Source organism: Gopherus evgoodei, chromosome 6, assembly GCF_007399415.2.
Source record: "Gopherus evgoodei ecotype Sinaloan lineage chromosome 6, rGopEvg1_v1.p, whole genome shotgun sequence".
Lineage (NCBI taxonomy): Eukaryota > Metazoa > Chordata > Testudines > Testudinidae > Gopherus > Gopherus evgoodei.
Window position 1 is genome coordinate 34,565,961 of NC_044327.1, and position 25,868 is coordinate 34,591,828.

At 42.8% G+C, this 25,868-nt stretch overlaps 1 long non-coding RNA gene across 1 annotated transcript in view; it reads right to left on the reverse strand.

Moving 5' to 3' along the window:
* Nucleotides 1-1,382: 1,382 nt before the first annotated feature.
* Nucleotides 1,383-25,868, reverse strand: part of LOC115653688 — a 25,448-nt gene continuing 962 nt past the window's right edge. The window contains exon 2 of the long non-coding RNA XR_004000981.1: nucleotides 1,383-2,545. This is a non-coding gene — a long non-coding RNA (uncharacterized LOC115653688). The remainder of the gene's footprint in view (nucleotides 2,546-25,868) is intronic.

The following is a 25,868-nucleotide window of genomic DNA, read 5'->3' on the forward strand; positions in this document are numbered from 1 at the left end:
AGCGGCAAGCTCCTCCGCCCCTGAGACTGCTCGCTGCAGTCCTCAGGGGGACCCCGTTACTCCAACAGTCCTTCTCGCTGGTCACACACTCCCAGAGGTTAACTGCCCCCTGAAACCATCCCTCTCTGAGCCTTCAGCACGCCTGGTCCTCATTATCCCCCCTTTGTTTTATTGCTCCCCAGTCACTTACTGCAAGCAGCGCCATTCACGGGGTGCAGTATGTCCCGCCGCTGCCACCAGTTGTCACGGAGTCACCGGGCGATGCTCTGACACTGCTCCCCACCAAGCCAGTCAGGACTTTGGGGAGCCTCCTTTCCCTTAGAGCAGACTTGTTCAGGGCAAGAAGCTCACACAGCTTCACCTCCTGGGTCTCTCCTTGGAGCATTCAGCATCCTCTGCCCCTCCGTGCGCTTCCCACAGCGAGTCCACCCCAGCGGGGTCCTGGGGAAGCCACCGGGTTCTGCACCCCCACTTTGCAGTCAGACGTGACTCTCAGCCAGCCAGTAAAGCAGAGGTTTTATTCGATGACAGGAACAGGGTCTAAAACAGAGCTTGTAGATACAGCGAACCGGACCCCTCGGCTGGGTCCATTCTGGGGGGCAGTGAGCCAGACCCCCAGGTCTGCCCTCCACCCTTGACCCCAGCCAGCTCCAGACTAACCACCCCCCCAGCCCCTCCTCTCTGCTCAGCTCCTTTCCCGGGCTAGGAGATCACCTGATCCCTTTGTCTCCAACACCTTCAGCTGGCAGCTTTGCAGAGGAGGGGCCCAGGCCATCAGTTGCTAGGAGACAGAGTGCCAGGCATTTAGGTGCACTGGCCCTTTGCTCTTCAGCAATCACACCCCCTTATCCCACCACCTAGATACTTAAGAACTGCCATGGGGACACTGAGGCACCAACACAGTATTCAGAGCAAACATCAAGAACATTCCCAGTTCGTCACAGGTGGAAAAACAGTTTTCCCCAAGGAAAACTGCTATTGATTTTATGGAAATGGATTTTTTGGCCATGATAATTGAAAATTAACAGATGCTGATCGATTGAAATGATTAAATTTTCATAAAGTTAAAAAGTTCCTGCCTTACCTTAAAGCCTAAAATTTCATTTTCACTAACATCAAAGAAAGTTCTGCTGGCAAACCTTTGTTAAAGCTGGAAGGAGTGAGAAAGTTGGTGATTTTTGTGTTGGAAACTTTCAGAAAGTTCAAACTTGAACCTTTCTATTTAAATGCAAAGTTTTCACCCTGTTCTGCTACAACAAGAAGCATGTCACACATTAACAATTTCTTTCCTCCAAATACATGCTGCTAACTCATTGTCTTTTTCTGGTTACCTCAACTTCACCCGAAGTGGTGTTTTAACTAAGTGACACAAAAGCTAAAATGCAGCTTTAATGTCGGCAAGGCTGTACGAGACAGTAAAATTTTACTAACATAACAAATCATGTTGTTACATGCCTTTCATATATAATGCATGGATAGTTTTAAGTCTTTGTATTGTAAAGTAGTTTGAAAATTGCTTGTGTTTAAGCAAACTCCTCTTGAAGTTACTGTGATATCACACACACACACACACACACACACACACACACACACACACACACACACACACGTTTCTTCTTTGTGAATCTATTGCTCTTTATGTAAGGTGTTGGATTAAAACCACCAGAGAAAGAAGCCCTCCACTTATCTACAAGCAGGCATAGGTAGCCTCACTACATGCCTTCCTAAGCAGTCCTATCAACATGCCTCAATACGGTTTTGGAGGGTCCATTTATAGGCAAGCATGTTAATGTATTTAACGAAACACATTTTAACTACCACTCCGCACCTAGTGTAGACAAAAGTAGTGGTATTTAAAAGCATGGTAGCTTGTCAGCTTTAGTGTCTCTCTACACTGTTTACAATAGATGCTAGCTGATGTTTATAATTGGGTTAACTAACCTGTGGTGAAAAAAGTATTTCTTTTGGCCCACACTGCAGAAGGTCTGAGATGCCCTGAATCAAACGCATCTCCCAGAAACCCTAACCATAACCCCTTCTAAACCACAGAGCCCTCCAGTGACAAGGAGGTTGCATGCTCTTCACACTACAGCTGCCCACCTTCCAAGCAGATTTCCAGCTGCTCTGGCCCTTTGCATTGACTCTGGCCCTATGTATCTGGTGTAACAGACATAGCAGGATGAACTAAACATGGAGTGGCAGTTTCAATTCTCATTTAACTTGTTTTCAAGGGCTTAAGTCACATGTTCTCGCAGTCAATACATCCGTGAATTGCTCTCATTTCTCCCAGCTTGCAATTCACTCTCATTTGCAGTAAGGGCAGGACTACACACACACGCGAATAATTTCCTTCAGTCAAGAAAGTGTCTGAGCAATGTCAAGGATATAAATCCCACTCCTGTATGCAAGGAGGATTTGTACGTCCACCAAGAGAAATGGAGCAATCATAAAGAGAGAAGCCATGTAGCTGTTTTTAACGGGTATTGCACTGCGAGAGAACTGAGCCAGCAGCTGTAGCCACCAGGATGAGAAGAGCTTCAGGAACCTGGCATGGGAAAAGAGGAACCAGACATCGCAATCAGCAGAAGTGCAGACTAGATAATCGCTTTTGGCCTTAAAAATGTATGAGGCAGCACATCACTGAGGAGGCTCAGTCCAGAGGAGAACTGAACAGGACACTACAGCTACATGGCCGTGAAGACCTGAGTGTGAACTTCTGAGAAACAGCTGTCAAGGTTCCTTCCCCACTCTGAACTTTAGGGTACAGATGTGGGGACCTGCATGGACACTTCCAAGCTTAATTACTAGCTTAGATCTGGTATCGCAGCCACCATCCAGAATTTTCAGTGTCTGGATCACTCCCTTTCCCCCCAAAACTTTCCCCTCCCTGGGCAGCCTTGAGAGACTCCTTCACCAATTCCCTGGTGAGTCCAGATCCAATCCCTTGGATCAAAAAACAAGGAAAAATCAATCAGGTATTAAGAAAAAAGGCTTTTAATTAAAGAAAAGAAAGGTAAAAGAAAACCCTCTGGGAGAGATTAGCATACCAGCTACTCTCACAGACAACAGATTCAAAACACAGAGGATGTTCCCCTGGGCACAAATTTAGTTACACACAAAAAACCCCAATTTGATTCTACCTCTAATTGCATAAGACAGGTTACAAAGAAATAAACATAAACCTATTTATTCCTTTCTAAAACTTACTACTCTGATAAGAGGCTGGTTCCTTGATCTTTTTCACTCCGGCTGAAACTGAAACTCTAAACAAAGGAAAAACTTCCCTTCTTCCTTTTGAAACATCTTGTTCCCCCATTGGTCCCTCTGGTCAGGTGTTAGCTAGGCTAGGTGAACTTTTTAACCCTTTACAGGTAAAAGAGGCATTAACTCTTAACCATCTGTTTATGACACCAGCACTGAGAGATAATGGGAGAGAGGGTAACTGATGAATTTCAGTGGGAGAGGGAGCTAAACTGATCGATTTGTAGGGTAAGCAAGTGCTGAATTCATGGAATTGTGCGTAGCGCTCTATTGTTCTTTGTGAGGGCCCATGCTGATGTCATTATACTCCTGGGTTGACCTTCGCTTTAGACCCATCCCCTCCAACAATATACAATACAGTGCTCTTAACTTATCTTTTACCATTAAACTTTTTTTTTAAGAAAGCATTTCAGTGAGTAATAAAGAGACCTATTTTCACTGACATCTATATTCATTTTTCAGAATGGCCGCAGACACAGCTGTCTGGTAGACCAGGTCTCTGTTTCAAGGGCTGCTACAGCATATAGTATGATGATCCTGTGAAAGTTCTCCAATGTGAAAATATCTGAAGAAGATTTTGATAACCAGAATCATCTGTATCTGGAGGAAATAGCTTTCCCCCCCCCCTTTTTTGGGGGGTGGAAATCACAAATATGTTTGGGCCAAATCTTACCCAGCATTGCATCTCTGGATGTAGGACAGCTGCTTTTATGCCCATTACCACTTCAAACACACCCATGCAGCAGGGCCGGATTCCCATTGAGAGAGATTATGAGCATACCATCACCCCACGAAGGCAAGGTCTACCAGTTAGGGGCTTACTGTGTATATCACAGAGAGCAGTGTGCAAATATATCCTACTTTGTCTATTTTGTCCTGTGCTGGTAAGACAGCTCTGGGCTCTTACTGCTGGTCCATAGCTCCCAACAGTAAGAGTGGGACCTAGCCCTTACTTACTCAGCTACAAAGAGCAACTATCAAAATTGTACATGTAACAACAGTATTAGTTTTCTCTTACCAATTCTTCAAGACTAGACTTGACACTGACCGTTCAGAGATGAAAGAGAACTAAATCTGGCCACGAGGCACAAACCTCATGGTTAGAGCTGGGCAAGATAGTCATAAAAAAAGGTTTCTTCCCAATCTTCTCCTTATAAATTTGTCTGTTTCAGCTTGGAAAAACACCTGTGAAATTGGAACAATTAAAAATGTGAAAAAATAAATCATTCTCTGGGTGTTCAAGAAGAATGGGAAATCTGCTTTCATGTGAAAATTTGCTGTGAATTTTGAAAAAAAATCCCAGGAAAGGTGGTGGTGCCGAAGTCTCATTTTCCATCCCAAATGGCACTTTAAACATAGATGAGGAGCCAAGAGGCTCTGGTTTCTATTCCTACCACTGCCTCTGAATTACAATGTTATTTTGCACTTCTACGCTTTATAAATATTATTTAAGAGGGAAACATTTTCCTGATTTTACAGATAGTGAAAAAAAAAATCAGTGATTTGAATGAATATCAGTGATCTTTCTGAAGGACAGTGAAGTCTAGTGGATTAGACATCATAAAACCCATGGTCTAATCTTTGCTCTGCCACAGACTTACTCTATGACCTTGGGCAAGTTTGTTATCTTTGCTGAACCTCAGTTTCCCAATTGTTAAATGTGGTGCATTGAACTGGGTACTTCTGTTTGGCATTATTTAGTTCTAAAAGATAATAGAAGTATAAGAGCAACGAGCAGGGACTCGATACTACTACTAATGGTCTTCAATAGGGTGGATGGCTTTCATTAATACCTAGCTGTGGTCTGATGACATTGCTTAGTGCAGGAGGTATGTCCAGATGCTGCAGACTCTTATGAGATGCTGGGTACTTGGCAGCTACTCCATTCTCTTTCAATCTGTCTTTGAAAGAATTCAAATGTGAAATTGCAGAATTATTAACTATGGTTTGTAACCTGTCCTTTAAATCGGCTTCTGTACCCAGTGACTGGGAGATAGCTAATGTAACGCCAATATTTAAAAAGGGCTCTAGAGGTGATCCTGGCAGTTACAGACCAGTAAGTCTAACATCAGTACCGGGCAAATTAGTTGAAACAATAGTAAAGAATAAAATTGTCAGACACATTGAAGAACATAACTTGTTGGGAAAAAGTCAACATGGTTTCTGTAAAGGGAAATCAGGTCTGACTAATCTATTAGAGTTTTTTGAAGCGGTCAAAAAATATGTGGACAAGAGGAATCCAGTGGATATAGTGTACTTAGATTTCCAGAAAGCCTTTGACAAGATCCCTCACCAAAGGTTCTTACGTAAATTAAGTTGTCATGGGATAAGAGGGAAGATCCTTTCATGGATTGAGAACTGTTTAAAAGACAGGAAGAAAGGGTAGAAATAAATCATAAATTTTCAGAATGGAGAGGGGTAACTAGTTGTGTTCCTCAAGGATCAGTCTTAGGACCAATCCTATTCAATTTATTCATAAATGTTCTGGAGAAAGGGGTAAACAGTGAGGTGGCAAAGTCTGCTGATGATAACTATCTTGAGCAGGTTAGTAAGACCAAAGCAGACTGTGAAGAACTTCAAAAAGATCTCACAAAACTAAGTGACTGGGAAACAAAATGGCAAATGAAATGTAATGTGGATAAATGTAAAGAAATGCACATTGGAAAAAATAACCCCAACTATACATACAATATGATGGGGCTAATTTAGCTACAATTAATCAGGAAAGAGATCTTGGAGTCATCGTGGATAGTTCTCTGAAGACGTCCATGCTGTGTGCAGCAGTAGTCAAAAAAGCAAACAGGATGTTAAGAATCATTTAAAAAAAGAGATAGAGAATAAGATGGAGAATATCTTATTGCCTTTATATAATTCTATGGTACATCCACATATTGAATAATGCGTATAGATGTGGTCTCCTCATCTCAAAAAAGATATACTGGCATTAAAGAAAGTTCAGAAAAGGGCAACTGAAATGATTAGGGGTTTGCAGCGGATCCCTTTTCAGCTTGGAAAAGAGGAGACTAAGGGGGGATATGATAGAGGTATATAAAATCGTGAGTGGTAAGGAGAAAGTGAATAAGGAAAAGTTATTTACTTCTTCCCATAATATAAGAACTAGGAGCTACCAAATGAAATCAATGGGCAGCAGGTTTAAAACTAATAAAAGGACATTCTTCGTCACACAGACACAGTCAACCTGCAGAACTCCTTCCCTGAGGAGGTTGTGAAGGCTAGGACTATAACTAGATAAATTCATGGAAGTTAAATCCATTAATGGCTATTATCCAGGATGGGTAAGGAAGAGTGTCCCTAGCCTCTGTTTGTCTGAAGGTGGAGATGGATGGCAGGAGAGAGATCACTTGATCATTATTTGTTAGGTTCACTCTCTCTGGGACACCTGGCATTGGCCACTGTTGGTAGACAGGATACTGGACTGGATGGACCTTTGGTCTGACCCAGTATAGCCATTCTTATGTCTTCTTTTTCTGTCTTCTTTCCTCCCGTTTTCTTCCTAGCCGTGTCAGACCAAGACTACCTGATCCTGCCCCACTGAACTGGCCCCTTCAAAAGGAAATATTATCTACCAGAGTGTGCTAACTAATTTCACAAGCAGAGAGGAGACACTTAGGTCAGTAGGGACAGGTGGCCTACTGGCACTACACAAAATGTTCTGCTTGACAATACTAGATAATTGGTGTAATTACAGCAGATAGGTTTAAGGTCCAATGACACACTTATCCACTATTGTAAAAAAAGTCATTTAGTAGATTGTAGAGCTAGCAGGGCAGAGAGAGATATAGGCTCAAGTACTATGGCGATGAGCACTACAGAAAAGCCTATAAATAAACTGGAAGAAAGTGAAATATCACAAAGCTGAGCAAAAATCGTAGACTCTGAAATCATAGCATTCCTCAGCATGACAGACTTCCCCAGCATGTTACTTCATTTTGATTAAATGTGTTTTTTCCAATTTCCCTGGAAACCCTAAAATAGTATCTATAGGCATTCCCTGCAATTGGTGTTAAACTAACTGGTCTGTAATTTCCTGGTATGGCTCTAGGCCACCTCTTTAATAATTGGATTATGCTGGCCAGTCTCCAAGCCTTCAGGGATCTTTCCTGAACTAAGTGAACTTGTAACAATATAAGATAAAGCTTCTCCAGTTCCTGTCTTTACTTCTTTTAGCACTTTTTGAAGAATGCTGCCCATTCCGGAGGCCTAAGCTCTTAAAATTGTTTAACCTTTTCACAACCGTTTGCAGGAATTGTGTATTCGGTAGCTTCCATATCAATAATCTTTTTCTGTTGTATTTTAAAAAAAATCTAGGAATTCTAAATATCCACCATTTTCTCATTTTAAGAAAAAGAAGAAATAATTGTGTAACTGCTATAATATATTAGCAGAGATGGCAGTTTTCAAGCTAGATAACCTTGGATGTGGCTCCAGGAACTACCTATGAAGTCTATACTATAAGGATCCATCTTTGAACTGCATGTATAGAACTACAAGACACTGAAGTATCAGCATGGTCTAGGGGACCTGTACAGGGAGTCAGGAGACCTGGATTCTATTCCTGGCTCTGCCACAGATCTCTTATGTGATCTTGGGGAAGTCACTTCATTTCTCTGTGCCTCCCTTTCCCTTCCAACGTTTTGTCTACCTTGTCTGTTTAGATTGCATGCTTTTCAGGGCAAGGACGTCTCTCCCCAGTGTTTGTACAGCACCTAGTGCAATAACAACCCTATGTTGTTTGAAGCCTCCAGGCACTACCATGGTACATAAAACAAAACACCACCCATGTATGATAGAGTTATACAAATAAATCAGTGGTACCTAACTTGTGACCCTCAAAGCTGCTATGGCTCTTGAGGGCTGCTATTATGAGCAAGGAGTACTCTGAGCAGCTGTTTTGTTCTCTGCAGTTGTAGAACAGCTCCCCCATTGGCTGCCTGGTGCATCACAGTGAAGGGAGAGGGAGCAGTCCAGCAGCTCCATTGCCTGAATCCCTACTGGGCTGTTGGAGCTTCCAGAAGACAGGACAGGAGTTTGATTGGCTTGTCTGAGCCTAATAAAGGATGGCTCCCCTCTTCCACACAGCCACCCAAGGCAGGCCAACAGAGGGTCTTAGTGGGAGAACCAACCACAAATGATAGCTCTCGGATTCCCTGCACCAGCCTCAGAAAGGGCTATGCATCAGATGGGGAGAGCCAGGACACAATGTGCCCCAACCATGCTTCCTTCCCAGCCCCAGTGCTACTAGAGGTAGATGCTGGAATTAGCTTTACACCTGCTGAGGACTCCCCAGGACTGGGGGAACAAGGTAGAAAATCTACTTCAGACTACCGAGGATAGCCCCTTGACCTTTTTGAAACACCATGTTTGGTCCCTATACTGAACAGGCTGGATACCAGTTCAGTAGATATCATTAATCCCCACGGGACAATTAATCAATGGAGCCATGGTGAAGATTTGGCTCCATCTCTCTTCTGCAAAATCATCCCTTATTCCTTGCAAAACCCACAGGTAAGTGGAGAACATGGAGACCTGGGAGATGGGTCAGAAATAGGAGGGAGCATGGGCTATAATGGCAGAAAGAAAGGAGGGTCAGGGTAAAACTGGGAGGCAAGATCAAATCAGTATCTTAGATGTCCATATACAAATGAGAGAGGTATGGATAATAAGCAAGAAGAACTGGAAGCGCTAATAAATAAATACAACTATGACACTGTTGGCATCACCAAAACTTGGTGGGATAATACACATGATTGGAATGTTGGTATGGATGGGTACAGCTTGCTCAGGAAGGATAGACAGGGGAAAAGGGGAGGAGGTGTTGCCTTATATATTAATAATGTACACACTTGGACTGAGGTGGAGATGGACAAAGAAGACAGAAGTGTTGAGAGTCTCTAGGTTAGGATAAAAGGGGTAAAAAAGCAAGGGTGATGTCATGCTAGGAGTCTACTACAGGCCACCTAACCAGGTGGAAGAGGTGGATGAGGCTTTTTTTAAACAACTAACAAAATCATCCAAAGCCCAAGCTTTGGTGGTGAGGGGGACTTCAACTATCAAGATATATGCTGGGAAAATAACACAGTGGGGTACAGACTATCCAATAAGTTCTTTGACTGCATTGCAGACAACTTTTTATTTCAGACGGTTGAAAAAGCTATTGGGGGGAAGCTGTTCTAGATTTGATTTTAGAAAATAGTGAGGAACTCACTGAGAATTTGAAAGTGGAAGGCAGCTTGGGTGAAAGGGATCATGAAATCATAGAGTTCACAATTCTAAGGAAAGGTAGAAGGTAGTACAGCATAACAGAGACAATGGATTTCAGGAAGGCAGATATTGGTAAGCTCAGAGAGCTGATAGGTAAGGTCCATGGGAACTGAGACTGAGGGGAAAAACAACTGAGGAGAGTTGTTTTTCCCCTCAGTCCCTATTTCAAAGGGACACTATTAAGGGCCCAAAAGCAAGATATTCCTCTGGGTAGGAAAGATAGAAAATGTGGCAAAAGACCACCTTGGCTTAACCATGAGATCTTGCATGATCTAAAAAATAAAAAGGAGTCATATAAAAAATGGAAACTAGGACAAATTACAAAGGATGAATATAGCAAACACAGGAATGCAGAAGCAAGATCAGAAAGGCAAAGGCACAAAATGAGCTCAAACTAGCTACAGGAATAAAGGGAAAATGAGAAGACTTTTCATCAATACATTAGAAGCAAGAGGAAGACCAAGGACAGGGTAGGCCCACTGCTCAGTGAGGAGAGAGAAACAGTAACAGGAAGCTTGGAAATGGCAGAGATGCTTAATGACTTCTTTGTTTTGGTCTTCACCAAGAAGTCTGAAGGAATGCCTAACATAGTGAATGCTAATGGAAAGGGGGCAGATTTGGAAGATAAAAGAAAAAAAAAGAACAAGTTAAAAATCTCTTAGAAAAGTTAGATGCCTGCAAGTCACGAGGGCCTGATGAAATGCATCCTAGAACACTCAAGGAGCTAAGAGCGGAGGTATCTGAGCCTCTAACTATTATCTTTGGAAAATCATGGGAGACAGGAGAGATTCCAGAAGACTGGAAAAGGGCAAACATAGTGCCCATTTATAAAAAGGGAAATAAAAACCACCTAAGAAACTACAGACCAGTTAGTTTAACTTCTGTGCCAGGGAACATAATGGAGCAAGTAATCAAGGAAATCATCTGCAAACACTTGAAAGGTGGTAAGGTGATTACAAATCCATGCTGGTTATTTGCTAAGAACAAATCATGTCAAACCAATCTGATAGCTTTCTTTGATAGGATAACGAGTCTTGTGGATAAGGGAGAAGCGGTGGATGTAATATACTTAGACTTTAGTAAGGCATTTGATTAGTCTCGCATGATATTCTTATCAATAAACTAGGCAAATACAACTTGGATGGGGCTACTATAAGGTGGGTGCATAACTGGCTGGATAACCATACTCAGAGAGTAGTTATTAATGGTTCCCAATCCTGCTGGAAAGGTATAACAAGTGGGGTTCCACAGGGGTCTGTTTTGGGACCAGCTCTGTTCAATATCTTCATCAACTACTTAGATATTGGCATAGAAAGTACACTTATTAAGTCTGCAGATGATACCAAACTGGCAGGGATTGCAACTGCTTTGGAGGACAGGGTCAAAATTCAAAATGATCTGGACAAATTGGAGAAATGGTCTGAGGTAAACAGGATGAAGTTTAACAAAGACAAATGCAAAGTGCTCCACACAGGAAGGAACAATCCGTTTCACACATACAAAATTGGAAGAGACTGTCTACGAAGGAGTACAGGGATCTAGGGGTTATAGTGGACCACAAGCTAAATATGAGTCAACAGTGTGATGCTGATGCAAAAAAAGCAAACATGATTCTGGGATGCATTAACAGGTGCGTTATGAGCAAGACATGAGAAGTCATTCTTCCGCTCTACTCTGTACTGGTTAGGCCTCAACCGGAATATTGTGTCCAGTTCTGGGCACGACATTTCAAGAAAGATGTGGAGAAACTGGAGAGGGTCCAGAGAAGAGCAATAAGAATGATTAAAGGTCTTGAGAACATGACGTATGAAGGAAGGCTGAAAGAATTGGGTTTGTTTAGTTTGGAAAAGAGAAGACTGAGAGGGGACATGATAGCAGTTTTCAGGTGTCTAAAAGGGTGTCAAAAGCAGGGCCGGCTCTAGGCACCAGCCCTCCAAGCATGTGCTTGGGGCGGCACTTTCCAAGGGGCAGCACTCCAGTTCCCTGCCTTTTTTTTTTTTTTTTTTTTTTGCTTGGGGCGCAAAAAGCTGGGAGCTGGCTCTGAGCAGATGTGAGCTGTGGCGGTGGGGGGGCGTGGGGAGGGCCACAGGAAGTAACCCGGGGGGGGCAGAGGAACCGCTCCCCCCCCAGCTCACCTCCACTCCACTGCCACCTACTCCCCCGAGTGCGCCACTGCTCCGCTTCTCCCCACTCCCTCCCAGGCAAGCCTTGGGACCGCAAAAAACTTGGAGCCAGCCCTGGTCATAAGGAGGAGGAAGAAAACTTGTTCATCTTAGCCTCTAAGGATAGAATAAGAAACAATGGGCTTAAACTGCAGCAAGGGAGGTTTAGGTTGGATATTAGGAAAAAGTTCCTAACTGTCAGGGTAGTTAGACACTGGAATAAACTGCCTAGGGAGGTTGCGGACTCTCCCTCTCTGGAGATATTTAAGAGTAAGTTAGATAAATGTCTATCAGGGATGGTCTAAACAGTATTTGGTCCTGCCATGAGGGCAGGGGACTGGACTCGATGACCTCTCGAGGTCCCTTCCAGCCCTACAATCTATGAATTAGTTGTAAGACAGACCTGTAGGCTAATGGAACCCTCTCTATTTGAAATCAGAGCCCAGCCTGCCATGGGCTTCAATTAAGTTACTCCTGATTTAAACCAGTATAAGTAAGAGAACCAGACTCGAAGCACATACATATCTATGTATATTCAACGTCTGTAACTAAATGTTATAGATTGCAGTTCATTCTGTATAAGTGCCAGTGAAGACTTGGATTCAGAGCTTTGATAACTGAAGCTATGTTAGTGTGACCACTTGTTATGAAAAATCTATGAGCTCTTGAAAACTGATGGCTATTAAAATAATATAATATTGCTTGCTCTGGTCTCAGCAGTGTTGTTGCATACTTCTGATGTCCCCGTATGACTACATTCCCTCTTTACGCTAAAAAACAGATATAAGGCAGAAGTATATGCCATTCTGAACTTTTAGTAAAAGTCCATGTCATGTTTATTTAAAAATTAAATTAGGAAATTTATGGTGTGCACTTTAATGCTAGTGCATCACACCTCATCTCACCTTCTCCCCATTCCCCTGGTTTAGGAATAAATAATCCATGCATTCACATTTCCCACTTGTCAAATGCAGGCAGCATTGAAAATAAGCAGCATAAATTGGCAGATAATGCACCTTATTTTCCTCAGCATAAGCAGCAAGATGACACTGATCTACTCTGACAGGCAGGCTGATCTAAAATTACTCAGCACACTTTGCCACTGGTTGGAGGAGTCTCCCATGAGCTTACTCTGAAACTCTTCAATCCCCAGGGTGCTAATTAAAATTTACTGGATAATATTTGCAGGACTCAATGGCCCTAGTTACAGCAATTATCAGTTACTAAATGTTAGTGCCAGAAATAGCACCTGATGATTGGCTCCTTATTCAGGAAGGTTTCCTTTTGTTCTCCTCCCCCACCCTGCCCCTTCAATTCTTCAAGTACAGTACTGTAGCCAGATCACTGAATGTCTCAATTGGCTTTAGACTAAAAATCACTTAAATAGAAGCTTAATTATCAATTACTCATTGGGCCTCCTGCCAGCCAGCGGTTACGAGTTTATAAAAAGAGGGAAGTTATACTAACAAAAACTTCTTTGTTTGCAATCAGAGCCCAGCAGCCCACTCCCACTGTAATTAGAGTAGCTGATAGGAGAGGCCAGCGACGTGGAGAATACAGCACTTCCTAATTATACTCAGTTCAAATTTGCTCAACGAATATATGAAGTCAAAACCCATTAATCCGTCGTATAGGTGTTGTAAACAACCTCTACCAAACAAACATAACAGCCATCAGAGCCCACCAGCAAAAGTGCACAGCCCAGCTAGCCGCTAGATTTCTTTTTTTAATCTTACGGTACTTTCAATATATGGGAGCAAGGAAGTTCTCAAAAGAATAACATTTTTAAATACGTTGTAAATCAACAATAGAAGCATGGATCCTTACACACTTTTGCTTGTTTTTGTGAGTTATTAATAAATAGTATCTTACATTCCCAACATCCGTTCCAAAGCACTTTACTAACTTTGCGCTATATTGTGGCCAATCTCATTCTAGGGTGTGCACATGGGGAAAGGGTGCATTCTGCTCCTTCTCCCTCTGCCCCCATGCTTTGATCAGCCATACCTTTAGCCTTTCCATCCCTCCAAGTACAAAACCTGTTTGGGGCTTGTAATGGAATGCCAAAATTGTATTATAATATACAGCCACTAGATTATGCTATGTGTAACATACCTTACCTGAGCTGGTAACAGCTATAGCCAGCAGTGCATGAAAGTATCCTATGGAGAATACATATCTTGTACCTGTCTCCATAATGGAAGCTCTGTAGCCAATCCATATTTGGTACAGGCACCAGAGCAATCAGTAGTAGCTCTGCAGCCTACTGTGTACAAGGAGTACATGACATGGTGTAAGAAGTAAAGGTAGCCTACCTGGTGCCAGAGGATAAGAGAAAGAAGAAAAACCAGCAACAAAGGTTGCAAACAGAAGAAAAAAAGGCACCAAAAGTTACAGGATTTTTCTCCTCAACAAGCCATTCTTCAGTGAACTTCGGCTTTGACAGACCTTCAGAATGAACAGATTGGAAGCATCATTTTGCAAGATTTCATATTGCTACTAAACTCCACAAGGAAACTGGAGACATTCAGGTAGTGTCTTTAATTTATGCTATGGGGAAGCAGGCAGAGCATATCTTGAAATCCTTTGCCTTTACTGATGACAAGTCCAAAGAGGACTATGAGAATTCAAGAACCAGAGGAAAATGTTGAATTTTTATAAGAACTTCACATGTCTTGGCAAAAAAAGACATGTGATTGTGGGACTGTAAAATGTGAAAATATTACAGATCAGTTATTGGACTTACAGACAAGTGTCTCTTGCAGCAGCTACAATTAAGAAGAGACTTAATCCTACATTTGGCTATCCAAATAACAAAACAGACTGAGCTAGGAAAACAGCAAAACAAACAATTTGTCAAATCTGAATAATTAGAAACTAGCTTAGGAGCAGTACAGATGATATGGCTGTATCATAGGAGTGGGTGGATGAGGTTCCACGGCCTGTAATGTGCAGGAGGTCAGACTAGATGATCATGATGGTTCCTTCTACTTAAAGTCTCCATGAGATACAGCATGAGTGCTAGAAGTAATTATCATAAGACTGTGAGACTATGAGGGACAAATTCCAGCCTAACTATGAAACCTTTCAGACTAAATGCACAAGATGTGGAAAAATGTATAGTCCAAGGAATGTGTGTCTAGCCAAAGGCATAATAGGTAATAAATGCACAAAATATGGACATTTTCCAGCTGTTTGCTGCACTAATGTAGTTAAGGAATTGAGTATTATAGACTAACAAGAGCCATTATTTCTGGGATCTATCACATGTGATGAAACAGATCCTGCCTGGAGTGAAACTGAATATTCATGGAAAGGCTACTGACTTTAAGATTGACTCAGGAGCAAACATGATAGTCATATCAGAAGGGATGTATAATTACCTTCAATCCCTCCCAGAAATGAATTCTCCTGACAAAGCCCTAAATAATTCTGGTGGTATTTTAAACTCCATGGGCTGGTTCATCGCAGAAACAATTTACAAAACAAATCATTTGCTTTCAGAATGATCCTGTAACCATATGCAAAGGCCAGCAATCTTTCCAGCAGCAACCACAATGGGCCTAGTGCAGGGGTTGACAACCTCTAGCACGCGACTCGCCAGGGTAAGCACCCTGGCGGGCCAGCAGGTTTGGCGGACCATGGCTCCCACTGGCCGTGGTTCGCCATCCCAGGTCAATGGGAGTGGCGGGAAGCAGCGAGGGATGTGCTGGCCACGGTTTCTCGCCACCCCCATTGGCCTGGGATGGCGGACCATGGCCAGTGGGAGCCGTGGTCTCTGCTAACCTGCTGACACGGCAGGTAAACAAACTGGCCTGACCCGCCAGGGTGCTTACCCTGGCGAGCCACTTGCTAGAGGTTGCCTAGTGAGAAAGGTAAAACAATTCAATGGAGCATTGGTGATATCAGACTTTTGAAAGGCGATCCAGTATAAATAACCCTAAGAGACAATGCTGAACCATACATTATACAAACACCTCTACCAGACAGAACTTGGAAGAGATTAGCTGCAGATTTATCCAAATTCAGAGATTACATAATCATAGTGGACTATTTTTCCAGGTATATAGAAATAATGGACTTGAAACTGTCATTGAGAAAATGAAGTGTACTTTTGCTCACATCAGTATTCCAGAATAAGTAGTGGCAGATAATGGCCCACAATTCACCACAGCTGTGATTAAGTCATTCCAAATTAAATAGAATATTGCTCTGATTACTAGCAGCCCACATTACCCACAAGTGAATAGAAAGGCTGAGAGAGCTATAGAGACAGCCAAGAAAACCCTACAGCAGGAAGATCCATTCACTAATATTAGCTATTGGATATAGTCCAGCATATCTTCCTCCTGATGGGAAATCAGAACTACTATTCCAATTTAGATTATATTCCAATCTCCAAAGTGGCCAGACATGAAGAGAGTAGCCAAACTGGATAAAAGAGCTAATGAACACTTTTGTAACAGATTTCACTCAGTTAAAGAACTGCCAGATCTGTACCTAGTGACTGTGTGTGTGTGTCAAACTGGATGGAGAAAAAAAGATGGAGAACTCCAAATGCAAAAAAAAACCATTACCCAGATCATATTTGACTGAAGTTGACAGTGGAAAGTTCAGCAGAAATTGCCAACATTTTCAGTTTTTTTCTCAGCAAGAACAATCAACAGAGCACACTCCACAGATGGCAGAGGCAGAATAAGAAGACAACTCAAAGATTCTCCAACCAACAAGAGACTGTCATTGCAACTAATGGACAGCCAGATGATCAAGTTGTTAGACATTTGGGTCTTGTCACTGGAAAACCAGTATGATTCAAAGGCACTTAAACTGATACATACTGAACTTCAAAGATAGCATGATGGTGTAAATTTTGTAAATTGTAGGAATGTAAAAATTAGTGGTGGAGATGTAATGGAATGCTAAAACTGTATAATAATGTACAGACTCTAGGTGGCACCATATGTAACATACTTTAATGCACTGCTGGCTATATCAGCTCAGGTAAGGTATCTCATAGACAATGCATCTCTTGTACCCCTCCTCGATGTAATCTCTGTTGCCATCCATATCTGGTACCGGAGCCAGACCTGCTAGTAGTGGCCCTGCAACCTACTTGTGTATAAGCAGTACATGACAGGACTAGCTCCCCCACAAATGCAAGGCTTGCCAAGAGAACCAGGGACCTGGCCATAGCTTTTCTCCATCCCTCCTAAGAGAGTTCACCAACCTATATGCTGGGATGCATAACAGCTGCATTCCCAATAATCATCATTCTTCAACATACTTGTCCTCTGGAACAGTGAGACTCTGCAATGGCTTCTACCAAGGGTTGTGCTATTAAGTTTGTTTCAGTGTGGCACAATCTGGCCCTTTATATATGTAGGAATTAACCATCATGAAATGCAGCCACTTCCTCAAATGTGGAGCTGTTTGACAGGGCTCAGCCACTGCATGCAACAGTTTAGGGCAGGATGTAAGGAAAGACTAATTGAAGTTTCAGGGCAAGTTATATAAGCATTATAGTTTTCCAGATTAGGACTTGGTCTATTTGGCTAACATTCCAACTTTTGAGGGGAGAAATGTAATGACAGGGTGTTTTAATATGGGCAGGACCCCTATTTTGTGTCTTATTTCAAATATGTCATCTCTAGCATCAGAATGTTGGCCAGCATGGTGCTGGTCATTGGTTAAGTAGTGTCTTAGTTGGAAGAGTGAAACCTGCCAAATCACCTCTTCCTGGCAAGACCTAGGCCTTCCAAAATTTCATGCAGCTAATAAGTCAAATCAAGTAGTCCCTGCAGCAGCTAGTCTACTTGCTAGTTTTACTAGTCCCTAAGAAATTCACCTGGACACTGGACCTCAAATCAGACAGAGAAAAATAAAAAGCACTGTCTAGAGTGCTGAGAAAAGTGGGACTACAGCAGATGTAAGAGAAAATGGGGAGTAAAGGAACAAAGAAAGGAGAGTAGGTAGAGAGAAGAAAGAGAAAAGAGCACTTTTTGATCACATACTTGAAGTATAGACTCAAAGAATGAAAAAAAAGAAAAAAGTTGATATTATCATTTGTAGAACGTCACATCTAAGTAAACATACAATTCCTAAAGTTCTGTTCTACTGAAAGATAAACATCTTTTGTATCCATGGACTGACTTTATATAGAACCCCTGAATGTTCTGATAAATATACACATACCAAACTCAAATGCCATTCCAAACAACAGAGATAATCTGTTTTTCTTTTAATATCCTTGATTAAACTACCTTCAAGAGCATTAGAAGAAATATCAGTATCAAACATAATACATTCATCATGAACAAGTTTGGAACTCAGTAACTGGGGTCGGCAATACTTTTAGTCATTGTCCATGGTGTCAAGCAAAATAAAGGTTATTCCTAAACAAATGTTTATCATTCAACTGTCTATCCTTGAAGCTGAACTATGCCCTTTAAAGGATCCTTAGCTCTGCTATCAGAAGACACTTGGCTAGTAAATAAATCAGTCATTTTTCTCCATTTCATCACAGGTTTCTAGAAATTTGAATGGTATGTATTTACAAACTGGTATTAACAATTCTTATAGTTGATGGCATTTTGAAAAAAAAAGTCAGAAGTCTCCTAATTGCTTTGTTTCTTTAGTTCACAATATTCCATAAGTGTTCCTGGCTGTCTGCATATAGGTTCCTTGAAGCAGGGTTTGAGACAGTCAAGAGGATTCTGGAAATGCCATCATGACATGTCAGTTCTGCTCCTGTCAAAAATGTTCCTTGGCAATGCTGTTGCTGAGCTCCAAAAATGATGACAAGATATTTGAGCTGGAATCCTGCTAACCCTTCAGACTGAATTTGAACCTTCCTCCAAAGTAAGTCTATTGGGCACTATAACTAAAAGCTTATTTTCTCCTTCACAGAGAAAGCAGTTTCTTATTGCATGTGCATTTGCCAAAACAAATCCTGCTGAGGCACTGGAAAGAAGATTCTCCTTCCAATGGAGTAGAGTCAGCAGCTAACATTTTTCTGGCAACATGAATTGAAAGGCTCACCAGTACCAGGAAAGATTGCTGGGAGAAACACAGGAAAATCCTGTGCATTTGCCTTCGAGTTGGCAGCACATGAGATTCTGCTTAGCTTCCTCTCTAGCATACTTTTATTTCAAGGTGTGTGCACTTGTTTGATCATTAAGGGCCTGATTCTCCTTTCACTTATGCTGGCTTTACATCTGTGTAACTGCAATGATTTCAGTAGAATTACTCCTGATTTACACTGATGTATCACAGATCAGAATCAAGCCCCCGCAGCATGTGTCTCTCTTATTCTGCCTCTATAAGGTACAAATCCTTGGATGAGTGGGAAAATGACTGCAGTCTGTGGGTTTCAGTCCGCTGTTGTTTGTTTTTTTTTTAAGCTAAGTTTAATATATTTTTATTTAGAGGCATCCTAGTAGCAATCATCTACATAGTATCATTGTCCCTTAACACCCTGTGACCAGATAGTCAGATGATCTTGTCTTCTTGATCTAAAAATAGTAAAATACAGTTTTCTGAGAAGATGGTGGAAGAAATCCCTCTATAATGTTTCCATTCTTATTTTGAAGAATAAGAGAGAAAGCTTAGTTCTTTTTCATGGTATTAATTATTATGGAAGGAAATATGGCCTTGATCCTGGAATCAGATCTGTGCAGGCAGGCAGACACCTACAGCCATATGGAGTCCGATGCTGATGCCTTTGCAATATTGGCGTTTTATGCACTATCCCTTTTGAGGAGGTCGCTGTGGCAAGATCAAAAAAGATCCAGCATGTGGCAGAGGTCTGCATTTGGGCCTGCTTCTTCCAGCAATGACAGCAAACTCAACATGTTCATACCTCAGCTGCGTGTATCCTCTCCAGGCTCACCCTTGTACCAACTGATTGGCCTCACTTGGCCAGGACTCAGCTTCTGTTCTGGAGCGATATTCCTCTCTTCCAAGGAAAGGCAGGCTGGCAGCAGGAAGTTAGAGGTGGGATTTCCTCCTGGTCCCCTACCCAGTGGGGGAAATGGGGTCAGCATCCATCTCAGCCTATCCCCTAATCATGTAGGTCTCGTGAGAGTAGGGATGCTTTTTTTTTTTTTTTTTTTTGCAAATACAAATAACATGGACTTATAAATGACTTATAAAAAGAAATAAAATGAAAAAAAACCAGTGCTCACCACCAACCTCCGCAACCACCATCACCACTGCTGCTGACAGCCAGGTGCCAACTGCAACAGAGCAGCCATAGCACCCTGGAGCCACTCCATCCACTTCCGCCCCTGACTTCTGGTCTCCTGTGTGCTCATGACCCAAAAGTTGGTGGACTTATGGTTAGACAGGTGGAGAAGGAAAGAAGTGGGAGGAAATAACAGTAGGGAAAAGAGGCTATGGGAAGATGAAAGATGGCTGAGAAGGAATGAGGGAGGGAACATTGTTACTGCACTTTACTGTACAATTTATGATCCAGAGGCAGTGAGACTCATTACGGAACCACACTGAATGCAGATCACATGCAGGGAACATTTCAAGTTACAGGCTGAAATCCTGACTCTACTGAAGGCAGTGCTGTGTGGAAGCGATCCCTAGAAACGGTGCTATGATAAAGTAGTGATGCCATATATAAGGTTGAGTCAAAGCTTTTGCCATTGATATAACCTTAAAAGTTTCTCCGTTGCTCTAACCATCTATTTCTAAAAAACCAGACAAGCTAGAAGTGGGAAACACTCTTCTGAGGAGTCCTTGAATTTTTGAGGATGTTGAGAAGTGCTCTTAGGATAAGCTATAAAACCTCAAAAAAAAAAACCCAAACCCTTTTTTGTAAATTAAGGCGTGGGGGTGATGCTCACCCTTCTTCAGAACACTCATGCCATATCGCCACAGTCCTTAGAAACCACAAACTCCCCTCATATATGCATGCTGGTCCCCTGTATCCTACAAACTATTGACTTTCAATATTTACTTTTATAAAAGACATTCCCTAATACAGCATAACTGCAATGAGCTTTGCCAAGTGTATCCAGCATAGCTAAATAATTGGACAGGCTAATTCCAGTTGTCAAACTAAAGGAGTAACTCCTGCCCCCTTCTCTACTTCCTTGTCATGTTTGCAAGAAGTGTTTGGGGTTGGGAGGAACTACTAGTGGTTCACAAGCTGGGAACAGCGGGTCTGATAAGCCACCGATGGGGCAGGGAAATACATTCCCCTAAGTCGCAGCACTATTGGTGAGTTGGAGTCATGATTGTGGGGCATGCCCTGGAGAACATGGCTAGCTCCTCCAAACTCCCCCATACTTTATGGAACACAGCAAGAAAGGGAGATCTTCGGGGGTTCTAGGAAGGCAAAAAGCAGGAGCTGGGGAAACAGGGAAAAGGGAAGAATAGATATATCTTCCCAGTTATTCCCATCATGCTGTCCAGCTTTGGTTCTTCAAGACAGCAATGCCCTCCTGACACACCACAGCTGGCTCACCACCCAGGAACCTGCCTTACTATCGGGGTTAGGATATTTATCCTTCAGACAACTCCGGGAATAATCCTCTCTATCCCATTCCCTTAAAATAAACATAAAAGGAGCAGAGCTGCTAGTTCCACTCAGAATACAGTTTCTACAGCCCACAAACCAGGTCTGGTTCATCAGCTGACATCAAGCCAGAGGAGGTTTGTCAGACAGACAAGAATGGTCTGAGGAGGAAAACTGTCCTTGGGACAAAATAATATATTAATGGATGGAAGGAACATTACTAGAGGGACATGAATGATGAGGGCCCTTTAAATGGGGGAAGAAAATTACAAACCAATTGACATTGCCTCAAAACACAGTCCACCCATCTAAAACCTTATCAGCAAAGAAATGCCAAAAGGAGAAGTCTTGCCCATATTGTTCCCACCAGCCAGCCCTTTGTCCACTAATCATGACATACCATGCACAGGGAAACCACATACTCCTCCATGCAGAGAAGCAAGTATTTATCTGTCTCCTGCTGGGATAGAGAACCTGAACTCTGGCCTCAGCAATACTAGCAATAGGACACACGTGGACCTGGCTTAGCTACTCTTATTATTCAGGCAGGAGAATTGTGCCCCGGAGTAACTTTACTTGGCTTACAATGCTATTTTGTTTGTGGGGACATATTTTTACATATCAAATTACATATATACATTATATTTCACCTTATAGATCTGGGAAGTCTGCTTTACCTTGTATTTATATGCACGGAGCTTCCCTTGTCTTTTTTATCATCAATATGTCAACTTTTTTCCCCCAAGCGCATCTACATATATTTTCAGCATGTTCCTAAATATTTTCTCTCTAGTTGAGGACAATAATGTCCACAGTAAAATCAGATCGTCAACCAATGTAAATCAGCAGAGTTGCACTGAAGCCAGTGGAGCTCTGCTGATTTACACCAGCTGAGGATGTGGCTTGTTGTATTTTACAGACACTGTAGTCACCGCCCCCTATCTCCCCCCAAAATCTGGTTCAGACTTTGACACTGAAAGGAAGTACACCCAATTTATAGAGGAAGGGTTCCAAGGTTTTGACATGGGTGTTTGAGAGAGTCCTTACCTGTATAATCTGAAAAGTCACAAGGGAGAAAAATAGTTTGTCTTTATTTTCCTCAGGTAAATGACTTGAGTTGTTCTAAAAATCAGGAGTAATCTGTTTCTCCATGAACTGCAATCTTGCAATTACAATATCAGACTCCAATTTATTGTAAAACTAAAGAGCTGAACTCAGATTTATGGCAGGCAAAGCAAAGATCAGAGAACATCAAGCAGCATCATACCTTTTGTCCTGCTGTGCAGTCTGAGATAGACATTTACTTTATTCCTCCCACATACATTCTATATTCACTGTTCTTGGAGTCAATGGCAATGAAATACCATATATCATCATTGTAGGAGTTCATTGATATTTCATTGTTCATATCAGCTCAATGTGAATGGGGGCGGTAGAGGGCGGGTAACAATTTTTATGTTTTCAGTATAATTACTATATCCAAACTTTAGTTATTTCTTCAAGGAGATTATTCACATTAGTTAACATTTTTGCCACAATGGACAATATTACATACTCTGTTTTTGGTTAATTGCATTGACTACATATGCTAATCTATATATTAACTACTGAATATTACAATACCAGCATTGTATCTCAATACAATTAAAAATATAAAATTCTTTGAATGTAAGTTGATTGCAAAGTGAAACACTCAAAAGTTAGGAAATGCCAGAAGTAAAGTTGTCTGTGCAACTTTAATTCACACCCCTTTGTGGCCAATCATTAGGATACAGTCTTTAACTATATGATCATATACACCTCTACCCTGATATAACGTGGTCCTCGAGAGACAAAAATATCTCACCATGTTATAGGTGAGACAGCGTTATATCAAACTTGCTTTGCCCCCCACATTCCTTGTTCCCTGACCGCCCGTATCCAGAGACCCCCACCCCTAATAACCCCCAGCACCTCACCCTCTACCCAACCCCCCTGTCCCCTGACTGCTCCGACCCCTATCCACCACCACCACCACCCTCGCCCCCGACAGGCACTCACTGGCAGCAGCGGGAAGAGGAGCAGCCCAGCCCCAGCCAGCTCCACTCTGCCACCTCCCAGCTGCAGCACTCCGCTTCCCGCTGCCGGTGAGTGTGTGGAGGTTGGGGAAAGGATTTCCTCCCCCCACCCCCACACTCACCTGCGGTGGGAAGCGGAGTGACACGGCTTCAGCTCACTCCGCTTTCCTTGCCCCAGCCTGAGCTGTGTCGCTGGGGGGGCAGCTGGGGAAAGGTCCTGAACTTACCTGCTCGGCAGGAAGTGGAGTGCAATGGCTGGGAGCTGGTGGAGCGGAGCTGGCTAGGGCTGGGCTGCTTCACTTCTCACCACCAGTGAGTGTGGGGAGGTTGGGAAAGGAAGCCCTCTTCACTCACCTGCCCGGCAGAAAGCGGAGCGCTGCAGCTGGGAGCTGGCGGTGTGGAGCAGGCTGGAGCTGCGTCACTTTGCTTCCTGCCACAGATGAGTGTGGAGAGGTTGGGGAAAGGACGCCCCCTATACTCACCTGCAGCGGGAAGCGGAGCGCTGCGGCTGGGAGCTGGCGGAGTGATGTAGGCTTGGGCCGGGCTGCTCCACTTCTGCTGCTGCTGGTGAGTGCAGGGGCTGGGGATCTCTTCCCCCAAGCCCTCTCATCCGAACGACACGGCTAGGGCTAGAGCTCGGGCGAGGGAAGCAGAGCGGGCTTCTTTCAACCCCCGTTAACCCCCCAGGCCATTCTGGGACTGGGGGGCCCGCAAAAGGGCCCTCCCATAGCTCCTGCCTCCCAGACTGTGGGGGTGGAGCCCTTGATGCCCCCAACACCCTCTGCCCCTTATAAAACCCCTCAGCCCCAGCCTGGCCTGGCATCCTTAACATGCTGCTCAGAGCAGCGTGTCAGAGCTTTACCACCTTGTATGAGAACCCGCCTTCGAGACAGAGGTGTACTTTTTTTTCCCACGGAATCTCTGCCTCATTCTGTGTACTGGGACTTATAGTAGAAAGTATTAGGTAACCTTAACAATAAGAATCACTACCAGTTGAAAGGAGGGCTTTCAAGTAGTCAGAACATAAGACTGGGAGGCAGGAATTTGGAGTTCTATTCTTGGCTCTCACAATTGCTTGACACATGACCTTGGGACACTCACTTAACTTCTCTGCCCCTCAGTTCCTGCATGTTTAAAATGCAATAGTAGAGCTATGCATTAAAGTTTTTTTTTTTTTAAAAGTACTTTAAGGTCCTCAGATGGACATCACTGTGGAAGTGCCAAGTTTTATTATTCTTGAAAAATGCAATAGCTGAATGTCAAAACCTGCAAGTTGTTTTGATGAGGTATTAAGTGTGACACTAGCAAAGATGCAATGAGGTCCATTCTGAACACACAAACAGAGCTTGACTCTGCTCCCTTTTCATATCAATGGGAGATTTACCTTTGACTTAGTGGAACCAGAATTCGTTCCAATGTCAATGCAGAAAAAAAAAATAAAGCAGCCAACAGAACTATTTGGAGCAGTTTACATTTCAATGAGTCTAAATGAAAAGTAGTTACTTTTGGGCCTGATACTGATTTTGATACACTAGCACAAATCAGGAATAATTGCATCAAAGTCAATGAGGTTACAGTGGTGTGAGAGCAGTATTCAATCTGTGAATATTCTCCCCTTCTCCGTGCAGTCTCCGTGTGCTTTTAAAAAGGAAAAGGAAGGTACCGTTTCAGAGGCTGGGTGCTCAGGGTTCACCCCTCAGCTCCCTCAGGAACAGAAAAATGACCACACTGGGTCAGGCCAATCGTCCATCCAGCCCTGTTTCCTTTCTTCCAGCAATGGCCAATGCTGAATGTTTCAGAAGGAGTGAACAGAACAATCATCAAGTGATCCAACCTCTGTCTGCTCCCAGCTTCTGGAAATCAGAGACTAAGGACACTCAGAGCATTGGGTTGCATCCCTGACCACCTTGGCTAATCATCATTGATGGACCTATCCTCCATGAACGTATCTAATTCTTTTTTGAACCCAGTTATACTTTCGGCCTTCACAACATCTCCTGGCAATGAGTTCTACAGGTTGACCACACTTCTTCACACAGCGTATTTCCTTCTGTTTGTTTTCATCCTGCTATTAATTTCATTGGGTGACCCTGGTTCTTGTGTTATGTAAAAGGTGTTACCGAAATGTGGGGTCCGCCTAGCTGAGAGCCAATGACAGCCAGACAGGGATAAGGAAAGGTTGCTTTATTCTGCAGAAGAAAGGAGAGTTTTGTACCTTGGTACAAAGACTCTACTTCATACAAAAACCAAAGAATTTTTTATACACATTTACATACAGGCTTCGGTCGTGTTAGCATTTGATTGGTGGTACCCTGCACTTTTGCAATTTGCTCAGCAAAAACCGGCTTAGGACCAGCTTTAACTGCCTTAAGACCAATAAGGGAAGACAGTTTAAAAGTTCAGGCTACTGTGTCCGTGAAGTGTTCAATTTTTTTTAATGGCTGTCAGCTATTATAAGGCTACTAGCTGTTCGGGGGTCGCTGCTGACTGTCACAGTCCCCCCTTCGGGTCTGATAATTTAAATTGGCAGGCCTGATACGCAATTTGAGATTAAGCTGGAGGGAGAGATATTGAACTTTT